Source organism: Protopterus annectens, chromosome 3.part0 (genome assembly GCF_019279795.1).
Source record: "Protopterus annectens isolate FY-2018-M chromosome 3.part0, PAN1.0, whole genome shotgun sequence".
NCBI lineage: Eukaryota > Metazoa > Chordata > Ceratodontiformes > Protopteridae > Protopterus > Protopterus annectens.
The window spans coordinates 1,620,940,661-1,620,961,600 of record NC_056731.1 but is presented as its reverse complement, the minus strand read 5'-3'; positions in this window follow the sequence as shown (position 1 = coordinate 1,620,961,600).

Here is a 20,940-nt window from a genome sequence, read left to right as displayed (position 1 = left end):
CTTTCCTTGCTTGAAGCTCTCTTTCTTGCAGGATTCTACAGAATTTTCAAATAAAATTAAAGATCAAAGTTTGGTACAACACTGGTATCTATGTACTTGGATGTATGTTCATTGTATGTGAAGCAGGGTTACAGGTCTTAAGACTTTGGTAGGATAAAGCAGATATTTATACATTTGAATTTAATGATTTCTTAATCCAATTGACTGAATCAGTACTAATTAAAAATGTCTTTGTTTATTAGCCTAATTTTTATCTTTAGTTAAAGAGCACTGCGGTGAGGGATGCCTTTGCTCCCAATATATATATCGACTTATTTATAGGATGTTTAGAAATTATTTGTAGACAAGATCCCAGAGTTAATGAACTTTTCATCTGACAGGCAGACATTTCAGATTTTTTGATGATTATTGGCTGACTTGGAAGGGACAGACAAAATTGCTTGCTTTTCTTGAGTATTTAAACAACAATCTATTTGATGTTCAGTTTACATTTATGGCTGATCTTTTTACAATAGATTTTCTAAATGAACAGGTGGCTAAATTTTTGGAAGGCACAGTGATATTAACATTTATAGAAAGTCCATTTCTATAAATTCTTTTCAGCAGAAGAGCATGTGCCATCCTAAACATGTTAAGACTAGTGTCCCTAAGTCTGAATTTATGAAAGTTAAAAGGATTTGCAGTGATGCAAGACAGTATGAACAACAAGCACAACATCTGGTTATTCAGTTTGTCACCAGAGGATATACAGAGGCCCAGATTATTAGTACTAAGCGTGAAACTGACATGACACTTAAGGCCAACTTACTGCAATATAAAGAACATATTTATGTTTCAAATAATACATCTTTGAGGTTTGCTATGGAACATCATATGAAAACTTTCAACCTTAAAGAAATAATTAATAAACACTTGCCAATTTTGCTGATGGAAAATACCCTGGCTTCTATATTGCTCAAAAGATGTTTATTTGGTCACAGGAGGGGCAAGAATGTAGCTGAGCATTGCAGCTATTTCATAGTGACTCACCTGAAAAGGGACCTCTTAGTAGCTTTCCTTGTAGAGAATGTATTATGCAAAAATATTTTTCATGTACAGTGTTTACTGCAAAGAATATAAATAAATTTTTCAAAATGAAGCACGTCATTTCATGCACTTCAAGATGTGTGATATACATAGTTGTATGTGGACGTGGTCCTTCTAAGTTGCAGAAACATCTCAGGTATTTAAGGATAGAATAAGCCTGCATCTCTGTGATCTGAGATGTAAAAGAAAGAAATGCACTACGCAAACATTTAAAAGAGCACTCTGATAAGGTAAAACAGGGTTTTCGGAAAATGACAGAATGCCAACAGATTTTAAATAAGAGAGGAGACAGAAGATGGATCATAAGTACTAGTTCTTTTTTTTAATCCTTTCTTAAACCAAAATTATTAAATGGCTCTGCATTAGGACTCCGGTTTGCTTAAAAATGTGTTAATTTCAATTGATTGTTTATTTTACTAGTTTACATCTCAAGGCTTTGATCTGTGGAGATGGCTCATGTGATAATGAGATATTATTTAAATTTGTGTTAAAGTATTTATGGAAAAGAACACAGATAAAGCTCATGTAATGCAGCAAAATCCAATAAACTGATTATTACTCTATTGCTTGCTTTGCTTTCTGTTATGAAGCTACAGCAAAATGTATTTTTCTTTTTTCTTTTCCATTCATTCTTTCTTTTACATTAGTTAAACCACAGCTTGTATAGTGTACTAACTGCACACAACATACATATTCTAACCTAATGTCTTATTCTCTTGGTAGTACGTGCCTTTTTCATAACATATCACTTCACTATGAGCTGAACATTATTGCAAATCCACATTTCTTTTAACTAGAACAACTATCTCACACATATTGCTTGTTCAGGCAGACTAAAAATTTACAAATTATAACTTTGTGTATTCCTTCTCTGTGTTAACTAATATCTCTACACATCTCTGGTATCATGACTTATTTTCTCATTAAATGTCAGAGCAGTCTGTTGAGCTGTTACATTCGAATATAATATGCAAGGAAAGGTTCAAAAATACTGGACCTGGTACTCAATAATGTGGGAGAGCACTGCACCCCCCGTGTCACCTCCTTACTGGTGAGGTCAGACCACAAAGCTGTCTCCTTCAAAATAAAAATCAACTCAGTAACCCCTGGAAACCCTGTAACAGTTAGGAACTATTCCAAAGCAAACTACATTCCATTAAGCAATAGTTTGTCAAAATTCAGTGTCGCTCCCAATCCCAAGTTCAAAACAACATAAGCGGAATTGTTCAAAAAGACCCTATAAACAAACCACACTGGCGAGATCCTAACCTTAATAGGGTATATAACAAAGGGAAAAAAGTCATGGCTAAAATCAGGAAGAGCAACTCCCATAATGATAGAAGCTCTCTAATTAAACTAAACAGGAAACTAAGAGGACTAATTAAGTCCAACAAGACTAATTACATGGTCAAGATAGCCTCACAGTCTAAAGACAACCACAAGGCCTTCTGCAGCTATTTCCCAAACCTCTAAAGGCAATACACATCAGACTGACAAACTGTTGATCAATGGTGACACCTCCATTGAGAACAGCAACATAGCAAATTTTCTGCCTGATAAACTTAGCTCAGACTTCATCCCCCCAATCTCTTCTTACCTCTCCCCAATAAAATACCTACTAGCATACCCCCCAACTATTAACAGGCAGCAGGTCCTAGCGGCATAAAAACACAGCCTCAGTGGGCCCTGACAATATCTTGGGATGCTTCTTAAATAGGTTTAAACATGACCTATCAGGATATCTTGAGTCACTTTTCAACTATAGTCTCAAAATAGGCTTTGTACCATGAAAATAGAGGACTGCAGTGGATATCCCTCTTCACATGGGTGGACCATCAACTGACTCTAGAAACTACAAACCTATTAGTCTGACTATTTTAATATGCAAAGCCAAGGAACAAATTATCATGGCAATGATCAACAAAGACATAAACAACCTTCAGACACTGGACCCAACTCAGTTTTACATTGTCAGGGGAAAGTCAAAGGTTCATAGATTAGCACTAGGTTAACTGCCCTTGTAGGCCATTTTAAGCCTAGCCTATTACCCCATGTGAGAATTAAACCCTGCACCTTGTGTTTGCAAGGTAAACACCTTAACCATTATGCCAACCTCCCACAAATAGTCAGCCCATCTAAGTCTCAAACCCGGGATGCTGTGTTCTACAATCACAGCAACATACCACTATACCATCTAAGCCTACTAAACCTAGTGGACTTTTTCTGAGAAGGTCACCAAGGCAATGGATGAGTGGAAAACAGTGCATATCATGTACCTGGAACTAGCTAAGGCATTCAATACAACACCCCACTCCAGTATAGTTGACAAACTCACCAAACTTGGCATAAACCCCTATATAACTCCATGGATAGACAGCTAGCTCACAAACAGGACCCAGGAATTCAAGATTGTGATACTTGACCAGACCAGACATATGCAACAGTTGTAACACTCACAAAGGTTCCTTACCAGAAGAATCCAGGGTATAAACACATAGTCCTATACGGATTGCCTTAAAGCCATATCTCTATAATCTCCTAGAGGTTATTGAGAGGCAATCTATGCTTGGCATGCAAGATATCCTCAGATCCAGCTCTGATGGGCCTTTTGCACATCCACAAAATGAACAGCATCAAAGCCACTGGATCCAAGGATTTAAATTTTGCTTTTGACATAAATAAGACATTTTGGCAAGACAGATATGCACCTCATAGGATCCCCATGATTTGGAACAGGCTCCCCATCCATGTGAAGCAGAGTCCATCTCTAATCCTGTTTAAGCATAACCTTGAGCAATGGATAGGAAATCGGAAAGTCATCCTTGGTCTGGCCCTCATGTCTCTGATAGACTGTGGCAGACAGTAATGCCCAAACTAACATATACCCTCCCACCACATAAACCTGTAGAAACTTCCTGACTAACATTTCCCTTCTAATAAATGCCAAGCATAGAAAGGGTCACAACTGAGTTAGATTGCACGACTAGGTTTATGAAGGTCCTTGTGGTGGTTAGCCTAATATATGCCTATAAAAATTTAGGTTTTTTTTATTGAAGACCATAACCTGGTCTTCTAAAGCTGCAGCCTTACACATGCTCACTTTCTTTCTACACTGGCATTTTTCAAGTATTTGCTTAGCCACTAAGAAAAAAAAAGTATGTGCTTCCCTTTCTAGGCACAAGTAGATATTTAGGTACTGTATCTAATATCAGTAACTTAATAACTCCCACTGAAGATCTCTAGTGAGACAGAAAGTTTGTGTATTTGCAAAACATCTCTTGGTCCAATATATATATTTCATCATGTCTTTATTCCAATGTCTTTGTATTTTTAGTTAATGGACAAGCATAGCATTTTTTATTTTTCAGTTTTGCATATTGTATTATACGTAACCAGACACTGTTCCTAGGCTTATCTGAAAATGTTCCATGTACATCAGTACCCTATCCTGGTTAAAAAAATACAAATAAGTAAGTCCATAATGTCACCAATGTCTTCTTTTCATTTGCATTCTTCTAAATAAAAAGATGTGCCTGACCTTGTCTTCCTGCCAAACTGGCATGTTCATATATAACCTCTCAGAGCATCAGGGCATCCAAGATATATTCCTGGAAAAAAAAAGTCTAAATCAGACAAAAGGTTTCCCAGGCATGTATCTTTTACACTATGAAATAACCTGCCATGTCACATTAAAGAGCAGGCGTATCAGACGCATTTTACAAAGGAAATCGGAAACTTGTACATAATCACATCCATGTGTCAGACATGTGATAATTACCTACTCATCCTTGATTACATTCTCTAAACTCCTGCATTACGTCTGTTACTTTAAATGGAGTTACTCATGCCTCTAAACTGCCATTCAGATCAAATCAGTGTAGAATCTATAGTTTACTTAATGTACCCTGTCAGAATTTGCAGGTGCTTTAAACTTTTATATAGCTGTGTTACTTCTGATGTTTTGTTTTGTGTTTGTTGCTAAGGATATGATTATTTTGTACAGTAAGTAGTATATTCTGATATGTACATGTTTTGCTGTATACTATCCATATACTGTGTTTTGCATTGTTTATGCTACATCCAGATTATTTGGAATTTTTCTTATTTTAGTCTCTCCATGGACTCTGTCCAGTGCGGCTAATCTGGCCAATAAAATGGAAATAAATAAATTAAATAACAAAAAAAAACATGCAATACAGGTTGAACAGAGCAGAAAAATATCTGAGGGTAACAACAGCGTGAAAGTATCAAAACAAATAGGAAGGTGAACAAAACTAAATCATGGAATAGTTATAACTACATATAGCTATATCAAAAATAATTATAGTTTGCATATGCATAACAAGATAATGCAAATAACTAGTTTATAAATTAATATTACAAATAAAGATGTAGGCTTGGAAATAAGCCTGAATAATCAACTGAAATAATAATATAATGCCAGAATGGTCACAGAGTTAGCTAGTGATATGCAAATTTCTGGTAAGGTATTAGTAGCTGGCTCCCTACTGTCCAAACGTTCACAGAATGAGCAGATTTTTGCCTCATACTTTTGGTCTGTACTTCATAAAATTAATTTTTTTCCTGGCAAATCAGAGGATTGCAGTCAGTAAATAATAGTCTATTTGTTCGTTTGGAATAAATTTTAAAACTTCAACGTTCCAGTGCTGGTGCTTCTGCTCACTTACACAGTGGTCGAGGTTTTCAGTTTTTTGTTTACAGTGTGATCCTGCATTGGGTCTTTTTCTTTTGGTTTTGAGTCAGTAAATAATGACAGAGATCTGAGTTTCAGACTTCATATCTTTCAGAAAATGCATGCTTATGCAAAACCTGTTATTCCATCAACTTTTTTAAATTTATAAGAGCAAAGTTTAAAAACTGATCATGATTTTAGGCCTTTATCCCTCCATTATTTTGGCTTTGTCCAGAATTCTTATGATAAGAGGTTCAGGGGTATGCTTACAAGTGAAGCAAGAGATTAGATGAACAGACAGTTGAGCCCATTAAGAAACAACGAAAGTATTGAAATGCAAGCAGTTATCAGGTTGTGAAACCTAACACCACAAAGTCAAATCAGCAAGCAGGAAGCACGATTATATATGAAAAACCTAGACAGCATATTGATAAACAGTAACAGGAATGTAGAAATGAGCATAGCCCAAATGATAACAGGTATATTTAATAAATTGAGGTGGGTTAAGGGGGTCGAATGATGGTTCAAACCCATCTTCAGTTAACATTTATCAGTTACTTGAAGAGCCTTCTTTAGTTTTTGAGTCTGTGGTTTCTGCAAAGCAGACTTCCCAGTCCATTAAGCAGGCAGAAAGAAAACCTTCATGAGGTAGGTGGAGAAAGCACTAGCCGGACAGCTCCAACTTCTAGTTTATATTTCATAAAAGGACACTTTTGTAAACTTAACCTTAAGGCATAACAAAAATATAAGGTCCCAGCAAGTAGGAATAAACTTAGGCAGAGCATATTATGCAAGATTTCAACAACAAAAAAAAAAGCAGGTCTCTGTGTTATCAGGAAACTTTGATGATTAAATAAAACAGTGTAAAAATGAATTTCACCTTAAAATTCAGCATACAACTAAATGCTGGAGGTCCCAAACCTAGATGTACAGTGCATGTAAGTAATTAACATACAGGCGAACACTTGTAAATATTAAGAAAACAGAGCTGGGACCCCAACAATGCTCAATAAATATCATTCCATTTACTCACCAAACGTCTCTCTTTGTAAATCCCACGGTGCTGACCTACTACATATTCTTTGGAATTGCAGATATTCTTATAAACTATGTCGTTCCTTTAAAGTCAAGCTGGAAAAAAATGGGTTATCAGAAATCGACTTTGTTGTGGGAATTTATGCTCTTAAATATCACACCTTCTAACCTATCCAAACATGATGTTCATATTTTAATCATTCTCTTTTTATTGATTAACCTATATATTATCCAAAACTGGCTTGACAGGTCCAAGTTATCATATGATGGATTCAAGGAATTAACACTTAAATATATCAAAGCTCATAAATTAATAATCTATAATCAACACAAATAAGCATATTACAAAAACTACTGGGGACAACTTTTAAAGTGTCTCTTGTAAGTCACTCGACTTCTCTGCAATTTACTATCTACAATCATTAACAAGATTATTTAAGGTAAACACTGTAATTAACTTATTTTTATTTTTTCAACTTTATATTTTATGAATCTAATACATATATGGTCTTTTTATGCGTATAGTACTTTTGTATATAGTTGCCTATGAGGTCTGTCTGTTTTTTATATATTATTTGTATCTTTATCTGCAGTATATTTCAGTTTGTTGTTATGCAATTCTTCAGTATTGAAATAAAACATATTGCAAAAAAAAAAAGAAAGAAAACAAAATTGTGTTTCTTCTTTTAGAAATCAGAGTTAGAACTAGAATATGCAGCAGCAGTCAAACTTAACACAAAATCTTGCATGAGAAATAAATAACTCAAACAAGAATGTGATTAATGAAAGAAAAATGAATTATATGCAGAAGTGTCCTAGAGACTTGACATGTATGAAAGAAAGAAGAAAACTACCCAAAAGTAAGGGACTGGAAGTTCTAACAAATGCCTATGCTCCATTACAGCAGGTATGACAGAAAGCTCTTGCATTGTGAGTAAATGGCCTTACAAATTAGGTTTAACTGCCCTGCTATTTTAGTGTGTCATACATAGAAGAGCTTTAAATGGTTCTTTCAAGTGAACTTCTGCTTCACTGAGTACAGCAAGATGGTTTACAATCACCATTGCAAACTGCATTAGATCCAGAGTGACACTGTTGAAATGTAGTTTTCCAACGGGCAGTTTTGCAAATCCAAACACATCAAGTACACCACATCAAATGGGTAGTGTAGTTTGAGTATCTGAGTTTGAAATTTTGAGTGGAGATCGCAGTTCAGTGAGGAACAGGGAATTAACCCATTTCCTCACTGTAGAGCGATCTCAGAGTTGGTGTATATCATTTTCATGGGGTGTTGGGGTCGCCCCCCCTGCAAAACAGTAAAATACACGTACCATTGACTACGGGAATGTCACAGTATGGCAAGTTGCATTGCATGGGTGACTGATGTCACCTCCTGCTATGTTGAATACATCGAACTACGGGTGTCAATGTATTCAATTTTGACCTGGCCGCAATTTCGCTGTTCTGGATTCAGGATTTCAGGTCGACCATGTGACTGGTCGATCTAAGCAGTTTTAAGGTTTCAATAGTAAACCCAGCAAGATATAGGTTAAAGATATAAGGACTGGTAGCAATAAAGTATTTAAAATAAATTTTAGTATCCATTTATATCTTTGGGCATGTGTACCCCACAAAAATGACTTCAACAAACAGCCTTCAGTTGCTTTAACAACCATTTATTTTTTAGTAGGTTGAGATTTCTGAGAAGCCAAATTCCTAACTCATAAACCCAGTAGGAATTACATGAAGTTCCTTGTGTGAAGCAGTGGTACCTGTAGCTGTCTGACTGAGTCCCATGGTTGCAGCACTATGCCCGAAAGTAAAGCTTTTACAAGTTAGTTTCCAAGTTCTCATATGACATGTTTAGATTTGTTGCCCATGTTCAGAGGTTGTGTTCATATGAACTGACAAATTTATCTGACTGAGGATTCACCAAGTTAAAATAGTCAGGGTTCAACCCACAAAACTAAATTAAAAGAAATTGCCCCACTACATCCCCCATGTGGGGGCAAGCCTCCCACACCTTTGAATTTGTATATACAAACTCTACAGTCACACAAAATGAAGAAAGGAGTAATGTCCAAAATCAAAAGCATCACTTCCGGTGCGCACTTTTAAGCCACACCAGCAGTGAATTTCTAGAGAAAAACAGCAATCGGCGAACACAGCTTCATGTATTTGAACTCCATGAGTGGAGGCCTCATGGAGTTGGGATTCAGTTATAGATGAACCACTTAAGCTTGTATCTGCTCAGGCATCTTGTAGCCAAATATTGTTTCTTCGAATTGCTTATAGTGTTATCCCAAGGCATGGGTCAAACTGAGATACAGGAGGAACAATGCACTTAAAGGTGACTTAGTGCAATCTCAGCTACAGACCCAAATAAGGGGGGGGGGTGGAGGATGCAGGGCTTGCCTTCCTACAAAAAAAAAGCTTTGTTGGTGCTTTTCATGTGATTTATGTTTTCTTCATTTTGGATACAAAACAGTTATGGTCTCAAGTTAATATGACCACGCATTTTAAACACAACTAACAAATTCATTTGCTCCTTCTTATAACTCTTTCCATTTTATATGCTGTTATTTTAATTAGTATACTGTCTGAGGGCAGCCAAATGATCTAGTGAATGATATATCAGCAAAGTCCTTTACAGCAAAAACAAAGCACTGAGACTCACTTTCATCGAACATTGAAGTTACAGTTTTCGTAACTGTTGCACAACCGTAATGTTAGTACATACTGAGTGGGAGGTGTAGAGGCCTCTCCCTAGAACAGAAGTGCAGGGCTTGAACCCTGCAAAAAAAAGTATGCACTTCAATGAAGGCTGGATCGACATGAATCCCTGTCTGAGAAACTAGGTTTGTATAAACCTTGCTTGTACTGTAAAAGTGAATAAAAAGTGTTAGCAGATTCTGAAGCTATAAAAGCACAGTTGCAACACTTTGCAAATACAGATGAAGCAGGTTGTGGTGATAAGAAATCCAATGGCACTTTGAATCTAGGAATTTGACTGGCTTACTAAGTAGCATACAGACAAAACTTGAAGATATGTCCCAGCTGACTACATTATTGAAAATGGCAATATGATCATCCTTTTAATGGAGGTCTGATTCACATAATGATATGTGCTGCTCTGGATGTTCATAGAATTAAACATGTCTATTCTTTCAATTTTGTGTGGTTTTTCTGGTATCTTATTTGCTTCTGCACAGAACATTGGTAAAGGCCACATACAAAGTACTTTGTATAGTTTGTAAGCTGTAGAGGCCACAGAAATAATGATCAATCTGATTGGTAGAAAATCTGCAATGCAGGTTATCAAAATTGTGAGGGGTATTGTGGCATTTTTCCCTGAAATGGTATTTTACAGACTGACAATAAGTGGCCAAAATCCTGGGAGACAAGCACACATAATAATCATGATTCTGTCGGGCAATCCTCTGTTTAGAGCACTATTCCTGAAGAGAAAACAACTTCAGCTATTTACTCCATATAAATAAATGTAGCTGGAGAGTTAGTTTATTTACATTAAACATACTGGTGTCGGGGGATGGCTTCATTTGATGTTTTATACATCAGTACCAAACAGAGACTACCTTTTCTTTTTTAGAACTTTGTGACATTCTTTTTACAGTTCACACTAATCATATCATTGTGGAAATGGGCAGCAAACCAATCAGGAGCAAGAGAATAGAACACTCTGAACACTCTTCCAATCAGAAGTTTTCGAGGCTGAAAATATTTACATATTTTATTTATTTTTTAATTTGTTAACCAAGGTAGAGCACTGATCCCATTGGATCTATTTTGGTCTCAGTCAGGGGGGAAACACAATGGATACAAGACATTATATACAGAGTGAATGATAAAATGCAATTTATACAAATATTACATACACAGTAGGAAGGCTTGAAGGTATAAAGACAATAGATAAATGATGTTATATACAGAATAATCAACAAAACACAATATATACTTGCACTGTAGTGAAAATCAGAGTTGATATGCTGAAAGAATCACAATGAATAGTAGAGTCAGAGTAAGGTACATAGAGGGAAGAAAGGCATGAAGAGGTTCAATTATCTGGAGCGTTTCTCCCCGGGCCTCCGCTGAAAACAGGCTCTGTGGAACCTAGTCGGACATTCCCGGTCAACAAATGTTAAATAAAAGTAAATAAAATAAAATATAACCACAGAGCTAGCAGTTACATTTTCCTAGAGACTTGAAATATGCTTTTATTTCTAATTGTAAAATGGTGTAAGAGGAATGATCTTTAAGAAAAGAAAGGAGAGATTCCTACTGTCGGGACCAAGGACTGAGAAAGCTTGGTTTATGCAGTGAAGCCTAGTTTGGGGGGGGGGTTAGTGAAGAGGATATGAGAGGTTAGATTTTCAGGTTGTATATTGGTGCATCACTGAATAGTCTGGAGGCTAGTGGGGGAAGGTGTAATTTTTGATAAGTTTAAATAGCTGAGAGGCAAGTAGAAAGTCAGCACATTGTTTCATAATTAGCCAGTTAGCTTTTTCAATAATTTTGCAGTAGTGTTAATATGACTGAAAGAACACATGAATGTAGGAATACTGATGGGGCTATCAATAGTGGTGAACTGGTAACTTATCTCAACCAATAGATAATGTATTCCTAATTTCATGCAGTATACCGGCTTTTAAGCATTCACTGCTGAGATGGAGGGAAGCTATAGGTGGACATGAGTGAGATATGATTTGCACACATTGCACTGTCTGGGGAACAACTGAGAGGTATGAAGATACAGAAGAAGGACAGAGGGAAGTAAGGTAATGTAGATGGCAAGTAGAACAGGATGTTTCAAGATGAACATCAGAAAATATTACTTAATGGACAGGGTGGTAGAATGTATTGTCTATGTCAGCAGGACAGTGTTAATAATCAAACAAGTTAACAGTTGAATTGGACACAATAAGCAAGAATTGCGGGGGGACTACCTGCAACACTTAGACCACTCCTCTACTTCTGTCAGCATCTGCATATGTTCAGATATGTTCAGATTCTGTTCCATGATTCTATGCCACATTGTACATTATCTTCCCAGGTAGACATGTTGATTATGATTATTTATTATTTATGTATTTGACATATGTTGACCGGGAAAGTCTGACTGGCTTAGTGCCCTTTTTCAGTGGAGGCCCAGAGAAAAAAGCTTCCCAGAAGAAACAAAAATTGCAAAGTTACATTGCAAAATTACAATTCTTAAATTCCACACAGATAAAAAAAGAATTACAATTCATAAAGTTCATAAAAAATGTGATGCCTCTGCACTGGCCCAGTAATCAAGGAGCCTCAGTCCTCACTACTGGCAACAGTGGGGAATGTACACACTGGGAGGATGACAAGTACATACACAGTAAATTATAATTTCCCTTAAGAGCACACAGAGATCACAGTCAGTCTGGGGCTGGTTTCTCCCTCTGTCTCCAGATCCCCAATAAGATTCCCCATTGGCACAGCTATAAGGTTGAGATCTCAGCTGAGTGAGTAGACAAACCAAGATCTCCAGAGCCCTGTCTGTCCAACCACCACTTTGTGTCCCTGCCCAAGTAACTGACAGACACATGCACTCCTTGAGATTTGACTTATATACAATCACAAATGAACACACACTTCTGGGAAAGGCTGGCACAGGTTTACTAGCTATGCCCCTTCTGCCCAGACATAACGTAGTTTCCACTGCCATCAGCCACTACTTGTCAGCTACTTTAAGGCCCTTAACAAAGGGTGTCCAATCATACTGTGTAATGTTACTATTAATCCAAATGGTAGTCTGACCAACAGCAAGGCTATTTATGAGTGGTCTATACAGTGTCACCATATAGATATGCAAGTACTCTAAGAGCTTAAATATCTGTAAACAGACCAGCCACAATTGAAAGGTTTAAATATATTTAATAATAAATAATAAAAGAACAAGACAATACTCAGTAAGTAACCAGTTACATCAGACTTCAAAATCACAGGAAATATTTAAAACAACATTGCAGGACAGTCTCAAATAGATGAAGAAAACATCTAAGCTATACTTTAATATATTACTATCTGAATCTAAAAGAGTTACTATGCCCTAAAAATATACTTAAAGCAAGACAAGTGAAGATGTGGTGATGAGTGGATGTTCTTGTTAGGTCAAAGACAACATACAAAATGCACAGTCTCTCTTCCTGAGAAAGTTCTTAAATATCAAATATTACTGCTAGGTTAGCTTGGATGACATCACTTTTTGTCACCTGACTTTCAGTTCCCAAGCTACACCCCCATTGTCAGAAACTAATAGAATTTAGCATCTCGCTGTGAAAAATACATATCTCTCAGATGTTTGCAGATCCTAGAATTCATAAAACAAGAAAACACTTCTACATCTCAAACATAGTAATTACTTCTCTTTCAAGACAATACAACAAAACAAACTTCCAAGTCTAGACATTGTGTCTGTTACTGCACTGAAACTGAGAGATTACATCTTCTGTTTATGGCCCAGTAATTATAAAAAACTATTTAATTTCAACTATTTTCTCTGATTTTTATCAAGTTAACCTCACATGTTCCAGTTTGCATTAAACATATACATCTTAATAGTCACAATAGTACAGCTACATTCTTGTTCTATTCCACTAGGGCATGCTGTGGTTACATTTTAGCTCAGTACTTTACAGACACTTCTGTATAAATCTGTATAAATCATATCAATATTCATATCAATATATCAATATTCACAAATGACACAGAATTATTTACAAAATTCCCAATAGGCAGTTTGACAGAAAAAATATATACAAAGTGTGTCAGGGTAAGTATATAATACAATTGAGCTGTAAAAGGTATATTACTCATAGGCATGGTAAAAAATAAATATACAATGAGATTAAATGCACAAAGCTTACAAGCATATGGAATAGGAGTACAAATTGGGTTAGTAGCTCATAGTCAAGAAAGTTATAATGTACAACAAATATGAGATGAAGTTGGAGGTAGTTATTTTATGACAGGGCAGGTAGGATGAGAGACAACATATTGCTGTGTCTAGGTTTAGAAGTTGACAGAACTGTAGTAAGAGTTTGTAGCTACATGAATATTGAGAGTATTATTGAAAGTAATAAGGAGGGTAGAGTAGATAATAGTAAGTAAAGTGATAGCAGTGGGCAGATAGGAAGGGGAGAGAGATGGTATTAGGGACGGTGGTATGTGTTAGACTTACTACAATGACATGTCCAGGTCTGAAGCAGATGTTGTTTTAATGCTTTTTTTTATTACCTTTTGAATAACTCTGTGCATGGGTTAGGTTTCTGATATGCAAGGGTAGTTTGTTCCAGGTTAGGGGTAGGTGTGTAGCTAAAGAGAGTTTGGCCTATGGATTTTTTGGTTTGTAAATTTCTAGCAATTGTTGATCAGAGCTTCTGAGAGTTCTAGAAGGGGTATAGAGTGGGATAAGTGGGGTGATAGAAGAACTGGCAGAGGGTCTGTTTAAGATGGAATGAATCATAAGGAGCTGGGAGTAGATAAGTTGGTGGGGGGATTCTAGCCAGTGTAGGAGATTGATGAACTGGTGATGGTGTGTCTTTGAGGTATGGTTAGCAGCAAATCTTGCAACTTTGTTATAGGTGTATTCCAGTTTGGAGAGGAGAGAGGCTTGTAGGTCAGTTAGTATTTTTGAGCTGTGGAGAAGACTAGGAAGAAGGACAGCATGGACAAGAGTAAGGGTAGAGTAGTTTGTGAGAAATTTGTTATTTCTATATAGTAGCCCAAGTTTTTGATGTGTTTTTGATGCAATGGTGAACATGGAGTTAAAATCTGAGTGGGTCATCTATGATGACTCCGTGCAGTTTGGTGTGCATTTTGACCTTAATGACAATGTTGTTTAGGGATGTAATGGAGAAGGTAGGTTTGAGATGTGTGAGAGATTTAGGTAAGAAAAGTAGCTTAGTCTTTTTATGATTTAGGATAAGTTGGTTATTGGAGAGCCATTGTTCAATAGAGTTAAAGGATTTTTGGGTGAGGAGATGAAGGTCAGAGAGGGAGCCTGAGATAGAGATGACTGTGGACTCATCTGCGTAGTGTATAAGAAAGGAGTCAGGATAGGAAGAATGCAAGTAATTAATGAAGATATTGAATAATAAAGGACCAATAATTGACCCTTGTGGAACACCTGTTTTGATAGAGAGAAAGGGAGACATTGAGGAGAGCCATTTAACTGATTTCTGTCTATTAGTGGGATAACTACATAACCAAGAAATAGTGGTACTGGATAGGCTGAGGTCAGAGAGTTTGGAGAGTAACATAGGATGAGAGACAGTATCAAATGCATTAGATAGGTCAAGAAAGAGACATGAGGTAAGTTTGTTATTGTCTCTGGCTTGGGAGATTGAGTTTGTGAATGAGATGAGTGCAGTAGTGGTGCTGTGGTAAGGACGGAAACCATGTTGTGTGTTTGTAATTAGGTTTTCCTTGGAGTATGTAGCCCACGAGTTGTCTATGTATGCTATAAACTAAGTCTTGTAGGACTACATTTGGTGGTTGTTAAAAACAGTGACATGAGCATTTTATACAGTGAGCATGGTATATGTGCAAGTTTCAGATGCATCCCAATGCAAGCATGTCACAGAGCATCAATATCTGCAACTTTTATTTTCCATAATACAGTATATAAGGGACTTGTGCCCCCTTAATCTCCTGTTTTTTTTTCATAATCCTACTTGTAATGGAGGCTCTGACCCCTTACATACAACCTTAAGGAGTGTTTAAGGGGTACTGCCCCCCTTACAAACCATACTCAGCAAAATGCAGTTTAAAGAAAGGAAATTATGACACTGTTATGAAAAAGAAAGGTGTGTGTCTGTTTGGTCTGATTAGTACCATTGCAGATCTACTGAAGCTACAAGAGTGACTGATGTAATGCCATCACTCAGTAGTCTGATCTTAAATCTCAAAAGACAAAGCTGCTACTTCTCCCCCCAACTCATAGGTCCACTGCATTTACTTTTATCATAAAATCCAATAATGGCACTATAATCTCCCCAGATACCTCTACCAAACTACTAGGTGTTATCATAAATAATAATTTTAAATTCGACCTGCATGTCAATCAAACTATCAAAACCAGCAATAAAAAACTAGGGTCACTTTAAAGGATTAAATCCTTCCTAACCCCACCAGCTAGAATTGCCATTGTACACTCTCACCTACTCTCAACTCTTATATATGCACCCCCTTTACTCACTAACTTAAACAAGTCTGTTCTTAACAAACTCTACCAGCTACAACCACATTGCCAGATTTGCCACTGGTCTGCCCTTTAGGACACACCATTGTATCAATCTAAGCAAGCTTGGGTGGTTAGAACAGCCCAGTTTGATCCAGTATAACCAACTTATTATGGCATATAAAGTTCATAAACAATCCGGACAATACTCCTGCACTTAAAAACATTATTACCCCCTATAATAATCTTAGACCTCTTCGATCTTTCAATAGATTGCTAGTTCAAACTATCAAAACTAATAACTCAGCCAGAGACTCTCTGTTTGCCAACTCTGCAGGTAGAACCTGGAACTCCCACCCAGCTGATATTACCCTACATACCACCCTTTGTCAATTTAAGAAAAGACTCAAACAATATTTGAAACTAAACTGGCTATGTCAATGTATCAAACCTGACTAACTCTCTTCTAGTATGGTGTTAAAAAGCTGTAATTTAGCTTAGTTGTGTTACATATCCTGGACCTACACCCGGGTTTTTCTCAAACTTTGGAACTGTATAACTTGTTATTTAAGTATATAACCAGTGTATAAATTGTATTAAGTAATCGTATCTGCTGCTTGTACCTTGGAGCTTTTCTCCCCAGGCCTTCGCTAAAAATGGATATGAATCCAGTCGGACTATCCCAGTCAACAAATGTAAAATAAAATAAAATAAAATAAAATAAATAAATAAATAAAAATAGTTCTTACACTGACTGACATGCAGTTAGATGCAGTTATGCAGTTTACCGCAGCATAATCCAGGCTTCTTATAAATTACCCTACATTGTGTTTCTTCAACCAATGCAGCTGTTTCCTGTATTACTTTTCACACTGTGTCTAAAAGAGCTTACAAAGATCAGTAGATCTGCGCAGTTCCAAAACAATAAACAAATAAACATCACACCATAACACCAAAATGTCATATGAATTTTCGATACAATCCAGTATTAACCATACCTCCCGATAGCTTCTCAACATATATATCCAGGAACGGAATGTTACTGACCATTCCATAGTGAAGTTAAGGAACCATAAGGAATCATTGATTTGTCTAAAAATTCACTCAAAAGTGTAGGCGTACCTCTCCAAACCAAAAGGTCAACAAAACGCCTGTAAAGGTACACATAACTTGTACAATGCATTCTCAAAGAGATGTTGGTATTCCCATTCAACAAGAAGTGCCCATAGCTACGCTGTCCCGTTGGAGAAACATGTGTTCCTGAAAACAAAACACATTAGATTCAAGAACAAAGGAATCACAGTAAAAAGGGACTGGATATATATGTTGAGAAGCTATCGGGAGGTATGGTTAATACTGAGTCATAGGAATACACTGTTACACCGTACCAGTATGCATCCTATGTATATAGGAACATAGTTCGTGGACAGTCTATGAGACTGTCCCACTTTTTCCAGGGTTAGAGGATTTAGATAAAGGGATGGAAGCCATCACCACTCTGCCATATTTTTCTGAAGGTGCTTCTAGGTTCTATTCAGATGATGGCATTGCATCATCATCCCCAGATAATATTATACCTGGGAATGAAGTTATTTTTCCCATTTATTACAAGGCACTATTAAAGATGTATTCACCAAACATTGGCATGTTTTGTCAGTAGATCCTACCATTAGAAGACTCATTATTTGTTTATCGTAACAAAAAGAACATTAAACAATTGTTATGCTATCCAAATATTAGCACCACTGGATCATTCACAGATGAACCACACATGGCACCATGTCACAGGTGCAACTTTTGCAATTACATTCTTAGTGATCCCATGTTTAGGTATCATCCTGTACCTCTTGCCCAGCCTATTATGTAGGCAAGACCAATAACATGCCTATCACATCAGGAAAGGAACCATCTCAAATGCACTTGCCAAGCACACTATGGAATATGGTTCCAACCATGAATTTAGATTCAGGGTACTTGAACAAATTTCCAGGACACATAGGAGGGGAGATGTTGAGAACTATACAGAAGAGATAAATTGGATAATCAAATTTACCATTGTTAAAATCCAGGAGACTCAAGGCTTCTAAATGAAATGAAATATTTTATGTATTTTGTAATTTGATGCACATTTTATACAAATATATATTTTTAATTGATATTTTTATGAGTTGTTTTCTTTTTATATATAAACTGTCTACTTTGTGGAATGATTTGTAATTTGGTCTGAAGAAGCTATTCCAGCGCCACCAACGCTCTATTCGAATAAACCTGATTTTTATTCTACAGAAGTTTTGGGATTCATTGTTGCATTGGACAGAGTATACGATTCTTGTTTTATTTTTTATCAAATGAAACTAAGTAAAAGGTAAAACAATGAGAAATATAATTCAAACTATTGAGTCTAAGTCATACATGATCTAGACAAGGTAAATATGCCAAACTAAATTATTTATTTACTCAAATCTCACTTTTCATGACCTAAAGGACTTTAGCATTTGTGAGTCTATTGTCAGGAACTGCTTTTTTAAAGTTCTTGCAAATTCATATTCATTAATTTCAATAATGTTGTCCATTCACCTTAATCTCTGCCACACCCTTCTTTTGCCTTCAGTCTTTTCCATCACCAGAATCTTCTCTTGTGAATCCTGTCTTCATATTATGTGGTCAAAGTATTTCAGTTTTCGTTTTATTTTCAGTCCTGGTGAACAGTCTGGATTTATTTACTTAACTATTGACTGGTTCAATCCCCTTTCAGTCCATGGAATTTGTAAAAGATTTCTCCAAAATCAGAGTCCAAAAGCATCAATCTTCTGGCACACAGTCTTACTTAGAGTCCAACTCTCACAACCATATGTCATTAATGGAGAAACCTTGGTTTTGACTATACAGACATTTGTTGGCAATATGATGCTTTGTTCTTTAAAACTGTATCCATATTTGTCAAAGCTTCCCTTTCTTAATGGAAACGCTTTTTTTAATTTCATGGCTGCAATCACTATCTGCAAAGATCTTTGAGACAAGGAAAATAAAATCTGTGACTTGCTTCCACTTCTTCTCCATCTATTTGCAAAGAACTGATAGGACTAGATGACCTTTTCTTTAAATAAACCAGCTTTTCTACGTTCTGGTTTCAGCTTCATCAACAGGCTCTTTAACTCTTCTTCACTATCAGACATTAGAATGGTTATCATCTACATATCTGATGTTAATATTTCTCCCAGCAATTTTGAATCCAGCATCTAATTCATCTAACCCAGCATTTCACACGATGCGTGCAGGATATAAACTGAATATATATGCTGACAGCATATATCCTTGTCTTATTCCTTTCCTAATCTTGAACCAGTTATTCTATATTCAGATCTATTACTTCCTGTTTTTGCACACAGATTCTGCATGAGGTAAACAAGACGACCAAGTATTCCCATTTCTCTAAGTCCTTGACAAAGTCTGTTGCAGTCCACACAAAGACTTAAGAGCAGTCAATAAGGCAGAAGTCAACATGTCTCCACTATGCAGCAGATGTTGGCAATTTGATCTCTTATATATGGATCTACTGCAGAAGCTCGAAGTTTCAAAACTTCGAACTTCAAATGTCTGAGACCATAAAATCGAAGTTTTGAAACTTTGAAACTGTAATAAAAACTAAAAACATTTTTTTTTTTACATTTTTGCAAGGGGGCAAGCTCCTCTGCACCTCCACACTCCCTGGTAAATTAATATACCAATTTCAAGTTAACACTACTGTGAGGAAAACGGTAAACATCCCATTCCGTGCTGTACGGCGATCTCCATTCAAAACGTTTGAACTTTCAAAACTTCGATCTTATGGTCTCACCCTTTTGAAGTTCAAAGTTTTGAAACTTCGAGCTTCTGAAGGGGATCCATATATATATGTATATATATATATATATATATATATATATATATATATATATATATATATATATATATATATATATATATATATATATCGAGTGACATTAGCCTTCTTAAAACCAGGCAACATTTCAGAGTAAAATAGCTGCTGCAAATGTTACAACGAAGGGGCTAAAGTTGGAAATAATTATTTTCTCTGGGCCACCTAGTCAAGACCACAAATCATTCCAAATATTTTCTGAGAAAATTATATATTGTTTCTATAACACATTTTCTATTATTGCTGGAAATGTGAATGTCCCAAATTTTTGTTGGGACTCTCTTTCTTTGAAAAACAGGTGTATTAAAAAGATAATAGTATGTAATTTGAAAGAGAATTATTCTCCTCATGTCTCTCAGCAAGCCAGGTTAATTAAGAAATTATACATGATGTGGGTTCGTTTATCATGCTTTACTGCATATACGAATGCTAAACCAGAACTAGAAAATCCAGACCATTTTAGCATTGTCTGGAAAATTGGTATTACATGCCAGAATATAGGAAGGTTCTACCAGATAGACTATATTTCAGTTTTAAACAAAATTTTACTATGGAATTGTGAAAAGGGAACTAACATGTGACAGTGCAGAAAACCTGAAACAATGTTATGAGGTCATAAATATATTAACTGAAACAGATGCTTCCCTGGGTATTAGAAAGGCATGCAAAAATAGTAACTCTCTTTTGGGGACCAGACTATTAGGTATGCTAGTCAATAACAAATATATAGAGTTGGATTATACTCCAAAAGTTCCATCCATAAAACACAAAAATATAACCTTGCTAGATCGTTTATAGTAAAGTGATATTAGAAAAGCCAGAAGAACATATGAATTATAGCTAGCTAAGCAAAAAATAAAAAGGTCTTTTCTAGGAATCTTAGAGACAATGGAAAATACCGCTCAGGAAATATTAATATAAAATGCTAACAATAATATCAATGCTATCAAAAGAGAACTTGCAGAAGTATTTTGTGAC